Genomic DNA, 14,868 nt, shown 5'->3' with positions numbered 1-14,868 from the left:
ACATAAATGTGAAACCTGAAGCCATAAAAATCCTAGAAGAGAGCACAGGCAGTAATTTCTCTGACATCAGCCATAACAACATCTTTCTAGACATGTCTCCTGAGGCAAGGGAAACAAAAGCAAAAATAAACTATTGGGAATACTTCAAAGTAGAAATCTTCGGTACAGTAAAGGAAACAATCAACAAAACTAAAAGACAACCTACAGAATGGGAGAAGATATTTTCAAATGCCATATCCAATAAAAGATTAGTACCCAAGATATATAAAGAACTTTAATAATTCAACACCAAAAAAGCAAATAATCTAATTAAACAATGGGCAGAAGACATGAACAGACATTTCTCAAAGAATACATACAGATGGCCAAAAGACACATGAAAAGATACTCAATATCACTAATCATCAGGGAAATGCAAATCAAAACCACAATGAAACCTCACCTCACACCTGTCTCAATGGCTAAAATCAAAAGCATAAGAAACAAGTGTGGGCAAAGATGCGGAGGAAAAGGAACCCTCCTGTACTGTTGGTGGGAATGCAAACTGGTGCAGCCACTCTGGAAAACAGTGCAGAGGTTCCTCAAAAAATTAAAAATAGATCTACCCTATGACCCAGAAATAGCACTGCTAGTAATTTACCCTAGAGATACAGGAGTGCTGATGCATAGGGGCACTTGTACCCCAATGTTTATAGCAGCACTCTCAACAATAGCCAAATTATGGAAAGAGCCTAAATATCCATCAACTGACAAATGGATAAAGAAATTGTGGTTTATATACATGATGGAATACTACGTAGCAATGAGATAGAATGAAATATGGCCTTTTGTAGCAACGTGGATGGAACTGGAGAGTGTGATGCTAAGTGAAATAAGCCATACAGAGAAAGACAGATACCATATATTTTCACTCTTATGTGGATCCTGAGAAACTTAACAGAAGACCATGGGGGAGGGGAAGGAAAAAAAAAGTTAGAGAGGGAGGGAGCCAAACCATAAGAGACTCTTAAAAACTGAGAACAAACTAAGGGTTGATGGAGGGTGGGCAGGAGGGGGAAGGTGGGTGATGGGCAGGGAGGAGGGCACTTGTTGGGATGAGCACTGGGTGTTATATGGAAACCAATTTGACAATAAATTTCATATTAAAGAAATTAAAAAATAATAATAGTAATTTAAAAATAAAAATAGTAAAATAAAAGAATGAAGAAAAGATATATCGTGCAAGCATGAATCCAAAAGTTACCCCCCAAAAAAGTCAACTGATGGTTAAAGCACAAAGAATAACAACAATAGAAGTGAAATATATGGCAATGATATCACAAAGAAAGTGAGAGCCACATCTCCTGAAGAACTTCACATTTAACTCCACATGTCACTAAGAGTTAAAGCTGGAATCCTAACAAAGTCCTATAAATCCCCATGCCATCTGTCCCTATTAATTCTCTCACTTCCTCTCCTTCTATTCTCCCTGCTTTGCTCACTGGGCTCCATTCACACTAACCTATCCGCCTATTGCGAGAACATTCTGGACAAAGTCCCTTTGGGCCTGGTGGCTGCCTCTTCCCCAAAGACTCTCACGCTAAGATGACCAGAGGCTAACACACTTCTAAATGAGGACCACCTAGACAAATCTACTTCCAGTTGTAACCCACACACGCATCCCTAGCCCTGTGCCCTACCTTATTTTTTTCATAGAACTTACCCCCTTTTAACACACTATATAATTTCCTTGTTTATTGAGCTTATTATTCATTTTATGTCCCCACCTGCTAGAATGTAAGTCCCAATAGAGTATTGTCTGTTTTCTTGATAAATGTATTCCAAGGCCATATAACAGTGGCTGGGATATAGTAGTTGCTTAATATATCTTTATTTGTTTAATGAATGAATAAATGAATATCTGTTGGAGAAGGGAAAAAGGGAAATATGTTAATGATAATAATACAAATATTACTCTGAGAACACAGTGCACCAAAAGAGAAGACATGACTTACATGGGCAATTAGACTCATTTTAGCCTTTTGTATAAAGAAGTATCCAAATGAAAATGGTTTTACGAATTTCAATATAGCAGAGATTAATAAGTTCAACCTCAAACACAAGTCCATTTTTCACAAAGAGGATACCAAGTCAGTGAGAGGCACACACAGTTCTGTGATGTCAACTGCATTCGAACTGCATATCCTCTGCTTAGAGTCACCTGACATAAGAATAACATGATGTTTACACACAGCACCTGGATGTGTGTGCCCTTCATTCTCTATTCCTTTTATTCATTTTTTTTAAAAAAATCCACTGCACATTAAATGCTAAAGCTAAGGGATTTGCAGAACGTCCATTAGAGATAAGAAACACCAAGCTACTGTTTGTTCATTTTCAACTAGCAGACATCTCTAGGCATAGATGTCACCCAGAGTAGTAATGTAAACAGGTCATTTAAACAATGAATTCAGGTAGAAAATGGAAATCGTTGAAGAACCATTAATGCCCACACCAGCCTGCTTCAGCTAGAAACAAAGGGGAAAGATGCACTCACCATGTGAACGGATGGTAATAGGGTACATCAGATAATTCTGGCCTTCTACAGGCCTGCTAGCATCCACCCACATGAAAATGTTGTCAGTCTTCAAGAACCAGGGGCGCCTCGGTGGCTCAGTCAGTTAAGCGTCCAACTTCAGCTCAGGTCATGATCTTGTGGTTTGTGAGTTCAAGCCCCACATCGAGCTCTGTGCTGACAGCTCCAAACCTGGAGTCTGCTTCGGATTCTGTATCTCCCTCTCTCTCTGCCCCATCCCTGCTCACACTCTGCCTCTCTCCAAAATAAACATTAAAAATATTTTTACAAAAATCTTCAAGAACCAGCTTAAGTTCTCTCTCCTTCATGAAGACTCAGTGATTCCCAGAAATGAATGACATACTGGCTTCTATCAGATCTCAGCACCACATTGATAGCAACTTGTGGTACTTATACCTTAGATATATAGTCGTAAGTATTCAACATGGGGGCACCTGGGTGGCTCAGCCAAGGAAGCATCTGACTCTTGATTTCAGCTCAGGTCATGATCCCAGGGTCATGGGATCAGCCCTACGGTAGCATTCTCTCTCTCTCTCTGTTTCTCACCCCCTCCTCTGCTCACGCATCCTGTCTCTCTAAAATTAAAAAATAAATAAACAAAAAACCAAGTATTCAACATAGCTGCCACCATGAGGGAAGGTATCCTGTGTTTTAATCCTGTGTATGTCCTTTGGCACCTCACATATATATCCATCAAACCCCTAACTGAATCAAATCAAATGCTTCCAAAATTGTCTCCCATGCTGGGAAGCCAGGAAAGATTTCTGTATACAATAGATATTTGCTGAATTCATTTGAATGGAATCCCACGAAGATTTCTATTTCTGGAAACTTTTTCTATTAGTTCTATCGGAGCTCAGGTAGACCACTAAGGTCAGCAGCTATCACTTGTTCTTATTCTTTTATTTAAATTAACCAAACTTTCTTTAGCCAAATTTTATTGATTTCTAATATAAAACAGCATATAGTCTGAATGATTGCCTAAATCATTCAAATGTAGGCTCCATGAAGACAGTAGTTTTTGTCTCTTGGTTCTTTGCTCTTATGATGATTAAAACAGTCCCTGACACATAGTAGATATTCAGTAATAATTACTGAATGAAGTTGTTCAAAACATCATGAAAACCCAGCTTTCTGCCAACAGACTATGAAAAGCAGCCTACTTATTACAGACACAGTGGTGGATCATTTCCTAAGAGCCTCCAACTTTCCCTCCATCCCTATAGGCCCATGTCTCTCTGCACATTGAGAGGGAGAGTCTGTTCCCTTTTCCCTTGAGCTTGAGCTGGCCTTGTGACTTACTTTGAGCAACAGAATGCATGGGAGGGGGATGTTCTGGGATTTACACACCTAGATCTTAAAATACCTGTAGCCTCTGCTTTCTCCGTCTCAGGGTCCATGGGGTAATGAGAACCCATGGAAAAAGAGAAACCTAGCCAGGAGGCCCTGAGCCATCCCGGCAGAGATTCTGAACATGGAAGTGATCTTAGATGTTCCAACCCCACCCACGTTCCCAGCTGAATACAACTGCACAAGTAACTCCAGCCAACACGTGGAGTGAAGACTGGCATCCCAGCAAGCTCTGCTCTGTTGCAGAATCATGAGCAAATAACTGGGTTTTGTTGTCACAGCCACTAACTCTAGAGGTGGTTTGTTACACACACTAGATAACTGAAGCAATCCTAATTCATTTGTCTACATATCTGTCCTTTCTGTATGTTTGCATAAAAAATACTGTGAAATGATTATCACTTAGTATGTGTTTCTGGGTGGTGACATCTTTGGTGGGGCTTTTTCTTTTTTGTCTTTAGTTTTTTGCTTAGTACTTTATATTTCTGGAATTGCATTAATAAAATGTATTTCATAAAAACAATAATTATTCTTTTCTTATCATTATAACATTAACAGATCTAAAAGGAATGTTTATAAAACATATAGAGAATATAAAAAACTTCAAAAATACCTTTATACCTACCCACCACCCAGTTTAAGAAATAGAACATTATATTCAAAGCTTTCTATGTGCTCCTTCCGTAACCCAACACCTTCCCTCAATTTCTGCTTCATGAACTTTGCTTTGCTTCTCTATGAAAATTTCTCCAAATATGATTATGTACCCAAACACACAATTGTATGGTTTCATGTTTGTGAAAAGATGGAATTCTATTTTATTGCTGTATCGTATTCCATTCCCTTAACACACTGTGCTAGCCCATTCAGCTTGCTATAACAGAATACCACACACTGGGTGGCTTGTGAACAACAGAAGTTTAAGTTCTCACAGTTCTGGAGTTTGGGAAGTAAGTCCAAGATCAAGGTGCCAGAAGATCTGGTGTCTGATAAAGATGTCCTCACATGGCAGAAGGGATGATGAAGCTCTCTTGGGTCTCTTTTACAAACACACTAATTATATTCACGGGAGCTCCACCCTCATGACCTAATCACTTCTCAGAGGACCCCACCTCTTGACACCATCACACTGGGAGTTAACACTTCAACTTATGAGTTTGGGATGGGGGAGAACACAAACATTCAGTCTTAGTACACACCACAGTTTACCCGTTCTACTGTTGTTGAACGCTTCTGTTTGTTCCTAGATTCCACCCGTTACCAAAAGGGCTGCCATGAATATTCTTATACATGTCCCTGACGCAAGAATATTCGGTGCCTGCCCAGAAGTGCTAAATACTTTGAGAGGCAATATAGTGGAGAGGTTAAGATGAGGCTCTAAAATCTAACAGACCTGGATTCCAACCCCTATTCCTTCACTCAGTCATCCCTGTGACCTTGTGCTGCTTAATCAATTCCTCTAACAGTCGGTAGGTCTAACCTTTGGTGCATTTGGTAATCACCTGAGGAGGTCTAAAAAATCATAGAAGCCTAGGTCTTGCCTTCAGAGGGTCTGATTTAATTGGTCCAAGTGGATGGTAGCCTGAGCACTGACAGTTTTAAAAGCCCCACCCCTACCCCAGCCATGCGAATGGGCAGCCACATCTGAGAACCAGTTTCCCCATCCGTGAAACCTTGATGAGGACAACAGTTAACAGGGCCTTACCAGAGCACTGCCAGAAGGACAAAATAGTGTGCGTGACAGTGCCTGGAAGTCAATAATTTTAGCCCTTCTGGTGAAAGCCCTCACTCCATTACCTTTTAAGTTTGAGTACAGCTGATATTGGAAGTATCATAATAAGTAGGATTTGATGACTGGGTGGATGCAGAGAAATAAAGGACAGGAACCCTGGTTCGTATGCTCTGAAGGGGAAAATACAGAAAAGGGAGCAGACCAGTCTTTTGACTCCAACTATCTAGACACAATCTCTCAATTACTCTCTGTTGTAATTTTCCAAGTTTATGTGAGATGTGAGTGATTCGAAACCCAGTTAGAGGCTTGCCTTTATTGTTTGCTGGCCTTACTGGGGGTGGAATCTTAGAAATGTTAGTGTCTTATAGAGATAATGTTCTCTTTGTTCAAAGATTTTGTTTTCCAACCAAGGAAATAATTAATTAAGCTTGTGTTCTCCCATCCCCCTCTATGATGTTCTAAACAGCAGTACTTATTTGGGACATGATATTAATTTTGTTTGGAATCCATGGTGACATAGTCTTTGTTTTTTGTCATGAACATGTTACAAAGTGGTTTTATGATTTTCTAAACCAATCATTGCATTAGGAATCTTCCTTCATGCAGACAAAATTAAAAATCTGCCTCAATCTCAGACATCAAAAAAATCTTTCTCTAATTCAGTTAATGAGTTAGGCTTCCCCCGCCCCAAAAAAAAGAGTGTTAAATATCTGGAATTCATAATAACATCAAATTTTCTTTTATTAAGTAAACTGATTTGTCACTTTCAAAAACCACTTTAGTCAAATAGGTTATTACACTTATTCCCTTAAACTGTCGTTTAGCAAATAAACACTGACGTAGAATGGCCACCAAAAGAGAAAAAAATGTGAGGAAGAGACACCTTACAAAGGTAGGAACTTACTGGGTGGTGAGAACAGTTCAGGGAATCTGTGGGCTGACTGGGCTAGGCCCGCAGCTAGATTTCATCTAATCCACCTGTCAGATGCCAAGAAAAATAAGTGCATTTTGTAGAGCCTGGTATCTCTAGCTCTCCCCTCTGACCTCCTTCCTTCCTGACCCTTTGACCTTCCCCTCAGGAGCTGCTCTGAGCAACTGTGCCCAGCACCTGGGAGGCCAACAATTCTGCAGAGGCCAACAAGTCAACATTCCACCGGGGACGCTGTGGCTGGATAATTCAACAAATTCAGCTGTTCTCCTTGCCACACCCTCCATCTAGGCTTCCACCCAAGGTTCCTCCTTCTTCACTATTAAAAATTGTAAGTCAAGGCCCCCAGTCTCTCTTCTCACCCCTCCCAACCAGTCCCCCCACCCCTGCTTCCCACCTCCATGCCTCCCTGCCTGTGAGCCTCCCCACAGTGCCTTGTAGAAACCCCAACTCTAGAAGGAACAAACTTCCTTTGGTCTACAAATATTTCCTTGAGCATTCCCCCAACATTACTGACAAGTGGATTTATTGGATTCCCTCCCAAACCTGTCATTCCATTAGACACAATCACCCACTGAGTCATGAGGACACCAACTGTTAGAATAAACGTGACCTTCTGCCATTTGCCCTCCCATATCCAGTCTGTGGCCATGTCTTGACTACTGTGACTCCAGTGACTTTACAGGGAGGAGGGAATGAGATGGGCCCATGCTCGGTTCATTAGCCCTCCTATTATTTATTAAGATCTTTTTATGAAAAAGTTTAAAAGTACACTTAAATACAGAGAATAGTACAGCAAAAATCCCATATCCCCACCACCTAACTGCCTCAGATTGTAACATTTTACAACACTATATTCTATTCCATTTCCTTTCAATGCTTTTTTTTCTAACAGATGAGACTCAAAAGCATTGAGCGACTTTCCCCAGACCTACAGCCCTCACCCAGCACAATGTCTAAGACACAGAGTATGTGAAGGCTCATTTGCTCAATAGCTCTCACCTAATCTATGAGCCTCCTTGGGTCCCCCCTGTCTTTTCTCCCAAGCTCCCTTTCTAATCTGCTTCCTTGGAATATAGATGTTTCTGTCTGTACTGTCAAATTTTCCTTGCACTATCTGCCTATTTCCTTTTATTTTTTTCTCCCCATGCCATTCATTCTGTTTTTCACTTAGTACCTATTTCATAAGCACCTACTACGTACCAGGCACTATTCCAGGCCCTCAGGATATGCATCCATCTACCTTCTTCTCTATGTAGCTTTGTCTTTGCTGATCCTTGCTGTTGGACCATCTGTCAATATGAATTTCTTCCCGTTTTCCTTTCATCATCCCTACCCTCCTCAGCTCTTGCCATACTTCCCTCACCTCACTGATTACAAAGGAAAATAGAAGCATTATTTTACTTACTGCATTTTTATGTTAGAATGATATGTCCTCTGTAGCTTTATTTTAAAAAAAAACTGATTAAGAAATAATTTCCTATTGATTAATGTTCAGATTTTTGACAGTAATACCAGGTCTTCAAAAAATCTTTTCTTTCCCATCAAGCACTTTGTATCCCAACCACATTTGAATAGCCTCCATGCTACAGACTTACTCCCAGGCTTTTACTCAGGCTGTTCCCCATTATATGGGGTGTTTTCAACCTGGATTTGTCAAGGTTCTTGGGAGACTTGTCTGCCACTGTCTGCTTTTTCGCCCATGTCTCCAGCATTTAGCACAATGCCTGGTACACAGGATGAGCTCAAGAAATGGTCATTGTATTTAAAAAAAACAAATAAATATTAAGTTACTCATCACTTGAGACAGCATGTTTTCTTTTAGCTGATGGGCCACCATAGAAACAAATTTTTTAACTTACATTGACCAACCAAAATGGAAAAAGAGACAGCAAGAATAGACAAGGAAGAGAAACATGTCACTCAGAAAGACTGAGAAGCTCTGAGGTTGTTCTTTCTCATGGGGTTACAGAACTGTCAGAGGTGGGGTCGAGGCAACTGCAAATAGTTTGCCTCCCTACTAATCCTTCAGGGGAGGGAAACCTGTTCTAAGTAGGCAATGTGACAGCTGCAATTCTACCAGCACATTCCACAAAAGTCACAAGAAAACTGATGAGAATTCTAATACTCTGTGATAGCAGTAAGGAAAAGCTTCCAAGGAAAAACACCAGGAAAGGGACTTGGTGACTTTTAGCCCTTGGAAAAGTGAATATTTAAAACACATGAATCTGTTAGACCCACCTCCTCCCCTGCCCCCCCATAAATCAGAGGTTAGAGAAGATGGCATCAAATGCCCCAGTGAAGGTTTACACCGAGGGGCACAGCACCAGGGCTAAATCAAAGAACTAAAAGTTAAAAAATCATAATAACCTCCTCTCTCTAGACCCCACCCCCGTCCAAGCTGGTTTACAACACTGTGGGTGAGATCATTCACCTGCACCAAGAGATAAAGCTCTTTATGATTCACTCCCTTAGGAACTCAGTAATTAAGATCATTTAGAAAATGAATAAGAGCTGTTTAAGCAAACAGGCATTCCTGGCAAAGGGATGCTGCAGGGTATTGGAGCAGCTGGATCTTCATGGGGGCTAAAAAAAAACCCCACATCCTTCGAGAAGGACAATACTCTGCAGCACCTACCTGCAATCAAGTTACCCAGGGTGCTTGTTACGAGTTCAGATTTGGGAACCCCAACTCTTTTCTACTGAATCAATGTTTACACACAGAGATGTGGTTCAGTGTTGAAACTAGGAAATTTAGAACAAAACAAAACTCTCCTCTCTAGGCCTCCCTCGGATCTTAACTGGTTACAGCTCTTTTGTGAGACCTTTCATTTCCACACAAGGACAGAGATAGAGCTTGTGAGGGTCAAATATGTGTCAGCAAGTTTTCCTGGTGATTAATATTCGCTGAAGTGTGAGAAGAGCTTCAGGGTCTGAAGACCATCACCATGGCACACGTAAAGGGCCTTTCATGTGAGATGGAAAGCTACCTGTTCCCTGGAGTTTCTCAGCTCTGGGACCACTCTCCCTTGACCTCAGACCTGAAGAACTGCAGGCAGGAAACCGTTTCCTCCTGTTTCAGAGCCTCTATGTCTTTTCCTCTTGCATAGAATTGTTCCATTGAACTTTGTACTCCTAACAGCTGCTTATATTTGTCACATCATCCTATTTAGTCTTCTCTTTCAGTAGATTTATGTACTTCTTTGATTTTCTATTTCGTTATTCTAATGTACTCTTCTTGCTTAAACTCTGACTTCCTACTAAATTGTAAAAATAATTCATCATCCTTGTTTTGTAATTAAGTGATACAGCAATTATAACAAACCATTATAGCACTTAGGTGGAGAATTTATTGGTGTCCACTGAATAGTTCTTTAAACTTTCTGTACTTTAAAATTTTTCCAGGGGCACCTGAGTGGCTCAGTCAGTTAAGTGATTGATTCTTGGTTTCCGCTCAGGTCATGTTCCCACAGTTTGTGGGTTCGAGCTCTATATCAGGCTCTGCACTGGCAGTGCCGAACCTGCTTAGGATTCTCTCTCTCCTTTCTCTCTGCCCCTCCCCTGCTCATGCTCTCTCTTTCTCTCCCTCAATATAAACAAACTTTGAAAATGTACATTTTTTCATAATAAAATACTGGGGAGGAAGAATTCCAAAGGTACAGAAAGTGAGTGAAAAGTAAACTCCTCCCCTCTCCTTTTGCTTACTTGAATCTAATTCCCAGAAAATAATCACTGTCAACAATTTTTTTTAATTTTGTAATTTTCAGGCACACAGCTTTACAATTCAACATCTGTACACACTACAAAGTGATCCGCCACAAATCTAGTTCCCATCCATCACCATACAGTTGAACCCCTTCAACAATTTCTTATATATTCTTCCAGAAGTTGTCTCTGCATAAGCAATCACATTTTTTTCTACTTGATTGCATACATATGACATAAGTGCATAAAAGCATAAAAAACAAATCTTGGGGCTGAGCCTGAGTGGCTCAGTTGGTTGAGCGTCAAACTTCAGCTCAGGTCATGATCTCAGGGTTCATGAATTCAAGCCCCACATCCAGCTCACCACTGTTAGTGCAGAGTCTGCTTCAGATCCTCTGTTCCCCTCTCTCTGCCCCTCCCCTGCCTGCAGTCTCCCAAAAAAGAAAAAAAATGAATAAATAAAAATTTTAAAGCATGAAAAGCAGTCTGATCTTGCTTTTCTCAGTCATCAACATTTCAGGAATTTCTTTTCAAATGAGTACATAGAGATCAGTCCATTTTCTAGTTGCTATATAAAATTTCACTTTATGAAAATACATAATTTGAACAGTACTACAGTGAGAGATATACAGGCTATGCAGGTACTTTACAGTTTGGTTATTTGTTTAGCTGACACATCGATATGCAAAATGTCACCATGAACACCCTCATGCCATCTTTCTATATTCACCAGTTATTTGTATAAGATAAAATCCTAGAAGTGAAAATGATGGGCCAAAATTTGCATTGAAATGTTTTAAAATATTGCAAAATTGACTGCTAAAAATTCACACCAATTTATATGCCCATAAAGCATCTCTATGCCTCTTTGCCAATCTGATAAGTGAAAAAAAGCACTCTGAATCTAAATTCATTTCTTGAACTAAAAGAAATGAGCATCTTTTCACATATATGCCATTTGTATTTTTTTTCCATAAACTGCTGATTCATGTTCTTCACCCAAATTATATTAGGGTTTTCAACTTTTTTGTTGATTTATTTAAAAGCTCTTCATGTATTAAGAAAATTAGCCTACTTGCCATATATGCTGTAAAAAGACATTGACAGTCAATCTTTTGCCATCTTATCTTATTTGTAGAATTTTTGCATTGCAGAATTTGGGAGTGAGGTTTTACCACAGAACAGTTTTTCACAATTGTACAAACAATAAGTGATCATTACAATGAATTGGAATAACACATAAAATACCATATATGTATTTAAAACAAGCAGCAGCAGCAACAATAAACTGCACCCATAGTTACAGAGAGATGACTAAAGTTAATACTGTATTGTATATTCAAAAGTTTCTAAGAGAGCATATGTATATATAGGGATGGAAGATAGATAGAAAGATAGATAGATAGATAGATGATAGATAGATAGGCAGGCAGATAGACAGATAGATATACAAAACAACCTAAACCACTTATATGACTCATTCATACAAATGGAATACCATCCATCCAATTAAAAAGCGTGTTGTAACTGTTACATGAAAAACCAGTTTACAAAAGAGTAGATACTTACATATATGTAAGACTTTGCTATTTGCAAAGTACATCCTGCTGTGTGATACTTCCAACAATTCTGAAATATGCCACTATCACCATCCTATAGGTGACAAAACAGAGAGTCAAGAACCAAGTGATTTCTCTGAAATGACATATTTAGTAAATGATCCAGGACTTCTAACTCCAAATTACCTGATTTCTCCAATTGATCCAGCTGCCTCAGGGGGAGAGTGAGAATGCAGAATAACATTTAGAAGGAGAGATGTTTCCATAGGTATGTAGCTTAAAAGTCTTTCGAATTATAATTGTACTAGCATACATCCCCAAATCACACTTTTATTCCCAAAATTCAAATTTCAACATAATTCTAACGTGCACAAATTACTGTATGTTTATTAAGCACAATCTAAATCTATCTTCAATGTTAGAAAAGAAGTACTTGGTACGGAATGTGTCTGGTGACATACACCATAATGATCTCCCACTCCCTCATTATTTCTTGTGAAGTAATATATTTAATTATATCTGTCAATGACTAATATAATGGGCAGTCCTAACTTGGGACTGTCTTCTACAGTAAATTAGAATTGCATTTCCTCCTCTGTCAATTCAGTCTTGTTTTCCACAGAAAGGCAAGCAGGATTGCTTGGTGCTAAATGTCCCATTAGCATTCTCTGACCTTCTGCACAGCTGGCTGCAGCTCTGAACCTGCTGTGGCCACTGAGACACACAAAAGAAATGGAAAAAGTCATTTAATGTCTAGAGTGATCCAAAATGCCAAGGAGCGGCCAGGCCATACCCAATAAAGGAAAGAAAAGAAATAAATAGGCCCGACTGGGCTACTAGAAATAAAGGAGGCAAGAGCCCTGAAGATCTGGGGCCACAAAATTGCCTTCATCCAAAAAAAACAAAAAATACAAAAAACAAAAACAAAAAGACAGGGACACCTTTGGGAAAGCTGGTGACATACATACATGTTTACAAATCTCCCATCAAGAAAGCAGACTATATTTTTTTTTTAAAAAAAGAAAGCACAATCATTAAAACTAATCCATGTAAAATCCAAGGAAAAGTTCCAGCCTCATAGTGCAAATCTCAACAACCACTGAATCCATATATCACTGTTCTCCTTGACTAAGGGTGCAGTGCGGTATAATAAAGCAGACAGAATTTGAGGGGAAATACTAATATTCCCTAATTTAGAGAAACAGAAGTCTGGAGGTGGTAGATGCAGAAAAAAAATACCCACTTAGAGCTATACTCCCTCCAACCAATTTTTTCCCCTCTGTATAAAAACAATATTCTGAGGCCAGGACTGTGCTGGGTTGCGAGAGTTTCCTCTGACCAAAACAGATGTTGGCAACAAAGAAGGTGGCAGACATCAGAATTTAATCGACCTCCCTGCTTTTCTAACTCCCTTCCTCCTCACCTGCCTCTGCCATAGAGTCTGTAAAAGATAAAGTTTCAATTTCCCTGCCTCTGGTCAGGTATGAGTGGCAACGAGCCAACTCCCAGCCAAAGAAATGGAAGTAGAAGTCTCTTGGTGCTGCGTCTTCCTCCCCACCTTTCTCCCTCCTGGAACCCAGGCCCAGCCTGGAGGTGCAGCAGACCTCACAGAAATGGAAGGGCAGGAGGGCAGAAGGAGCCTGCATCTGATGGCATTGTTGAGTCACCCAACCAGTCCTAGACTGACCACCTCTGGTCTTCTTGTTTTCTGCTTCAGCTACAGTAGAGTTGTTTTGATTATGTGAAACTAAACACAACTCTAATACAACAAAATATCTCCTGGAGTGAAGCCACTAATCAACTGGGCGTCAACACCAAAAGAGCAGTCCTGAAAAAAGAGGTAGAAAGATGCAGGAGGGGACTCTTGTACACACACACACACACACACACACACACACACACACACACACACACAAAGAGTTAGACATGATGGGATACAAGATAAAACAGTAGCAATGGGGGTGGAATAAAAGGGACAGGCTAAAGAGATAGTTGGAGAAACTGGGCACAACTTTCCTCTTCCCCCCTCCCAGACCCCATTAAAATGGGAAAAGGGTGATAAAAATGGGAGAAAACTTGCATCTGTGCTAAAAATTGAGAAGGATGTTTTGTATGGCCTCTGAATGGTTCTAATAAAACCAGATGGAGAGACAACACTTATGATCTGCTAATGAGAAAAAAAGCGAGCAGACAACACCCTAGCAGAACCCTACTAACACCAGCCAATGTGGAGGAGGAGCAAGGGCTGGGAGGAGGGTAGCAGTGAACATAAGGAAAACACTCCCTAGAATTGTATTTGTAGCCATGGATCAGTACCATTCCAAAGAAGCTGTTCAAGGAGATCCCGACAGCATGCTGTTATTCCAGACACTGTAGCAAGACTCCTCTGAAACAGTACCGCTTTCTCCCCAGTGAGGCAAGGTTTCATTTTGAGGCATTGGTCAGCAGGACAAGAATGGAGGACAGATAAAGCCATGCCACATGGAGGGCCACACACGAACAGTTAGCATCCAGTACAACAGCTTCAAAGGAAGAACTAAATTCTTGCCCATGTGATAGTTCAGGATTCTGCTCCTTCTCCACACATCTTAATCTGCCAGTAATGTAAATATATGCCAGTCAGTCTTCCAGCTTAAAATCTAAAAATAATATTGTTTTATCTATTATTATTATTATTTTAATAGTAATCAGACATACAGGGAGGAGATCCGAAGATAACTCAGCCATCTTGTTTAAACAGGTAAACACCAAAGGTAAATAGACCTCACTTTATTCACAAAGATATAAATAGAAGAAAAAAGGAGTCTATAAAATATATGAGCCTATGATTATGAAAATATTCTGCAGAGGAAGCATATGCATTTGAAAAAGACGTGTAACAGGAAAAAAAAACGTGAGGTGAATTTCTTGGTACTTTCCAGAAATTTGAGAAAATATAGACTCGTTAAAATTACAGACTTAAAGGCAGAGGCTGAGAAATAGATGGAAATTTTAAAATAAACCTGAAGTTTGTAACAGT

General features: G+C 39.8%; 1 protein-coding gene across 1 annotated transcript in view; it reads right to left on the bottom strand.

Annotated features, from left to right (window-relative positions):
* Positions 1-11,943, bottom strand: part of LPAR1 (lysophosphatidic acid receptor 1) — a 279,363-nt gene extending 267,420 nt beyond the window's left edge. Inside the window, exons 1-2 of the mRNA XM_053204809.1 lie at positions 11,860-11,943; positions 6,562-6,635 (exon numbers count right to left, since the gene is read on the bottom strand). The gene's annotated coding sequence lies outside the window, so the exon portion shown is untranslated. The remainder of the gene's footprint in view (positions 1-6,561; positions 6,636-11,859) is intronic.
* Positions 11,944-14,868: the final 2,925 nt, after the last annotated feature.

The sequence above is a fragment of the Acinonyx jubatus genome, chromosome D4 (genome assembly GCF_027475565.1).
Source record: "Acinonyx jubatus isolate Ajub_Pintada_27869175 chromosome D4, VMU_Ajub_asm_v1.0, whole genome shotgun sequence".
Classification (NCBI taxonomy): Eukaryota; Metazoa; Chordata; class Mammalia; order Carnivora; family Felidae; genus Acinonyx; species Acinonyx jubatus.
This window is presented reverse-complemented; position numbering and strand designations above follow the sequence as displayed.